A 1,298-nucleotide genomic window follows, 5' to 3' on the forward strand; every position below is an offset into this window, starting at 1 on the left:
TTGTCACTATCGCCAATCCACCAACGTGCAACCTTCCTGAATTTGCATAATGACACATGCATAAAAGACGATCCAGCATTTGCGTAGAGAAGAATTAAACTAATTTCAGAAGAATATTTTACGCTACAAGTGGTGGTCGTCAGTATCAGTCCATTTGCGGAACATATAAACAGCGAAGTATATAGGTCGATTTGTGAGAAATGAAGAAAATACCGAAAAGCTCTATTTTAAAATAAGTAAAGTAGAAATTCGTTCGGCCGCATTTTGACTCTGGAAAGCCTAATCCGTTAGAGCACTGTCAACGTGTTGACGGATGGGACCATTCAGTGGTGCACACATGACACACCAGCCAGTTCCCTCCGACCCAATTTGACCTCTGTTAAATAGCATGATGGCACAAAAAAGAGACCAAATTATGGTAGACACCCACGAGTGACATGTCTGCATCGACTCAAATGACACTGTAATGTCGAAGAATAGTTGGTTGCTAGTACACAGAAAGGGAACCAAGTTGGTGCGGCCAGCGGAGAGTAAGGAACTCGCGTAGTTCCAAGATCTCTTGGTTTAAAAGTGCAATCCTTGTGAAAGAAGAAGAGCCCATACTTAATGGGTCCTAAAAACTACCCCTGAAGTGCCTTTTGTGGACTATATTAGACCCCGTGAAGTAAACAAATTAACGTAGAAACGGACAGTCGTTTGGATGGGCTTTGCTTGCTACCAAGACCCATTTAGCGCTTTAAGCCACCTCTGATAAAGTGAAAAAAGATCGGTTTTTCCAAGGGCAATGAAGGAACTGTGAGGGATAGTTTTTGAACATACAACTACTAAACCAAATCCTTTTAATTTTACTTTACTGGAAGTGCAATTTGCTCGATTTTTAAGTTGTATAGCTATGGGCACCTAGACTCAGCACAAGAATGAAACCACCTCTCACTGATTCGTCTGCTCATATCCACAGGATCAAGTGATAATTCGGCAGTCCATTTCCATCGTTGTGAGACCTGTAGTTCATCTTCCACTGCACGCAATTCATCCAGACATCAAGTGAAACGCAAGAGGGAATAATCCTATAAGACACATTAGATAGCTGGCATCTTTCGGCAAATGTCAGTAGTGGACTGAAAATATTATGCTGCGACTTTTCAGTCGGTGAAAGAAAGTAATGATGTTTCATTAGTGCTGGACATTCCAACGAGCATCAGACAATTTTGACACGTAATTTTACAATGGAGGGCGTGGATAGCATGTATGGACGTGAGTGGATCTTTCTGTGATGTATCAAAAGAAGTTGGTCATTT

This window comes from Echinococcus granulosus (assembly GCF_000524195.1).
Source record: "Echinococcus granulosus chromosome Unknown EG_S00020, whole genome shotgun sequence".
NCBI lineage: Eukaryota > Metazoa > Platyhelminthes > Cestoda > Cyclophyllidea > Taeniidae > Echinococcus > Echinococcus granulosus.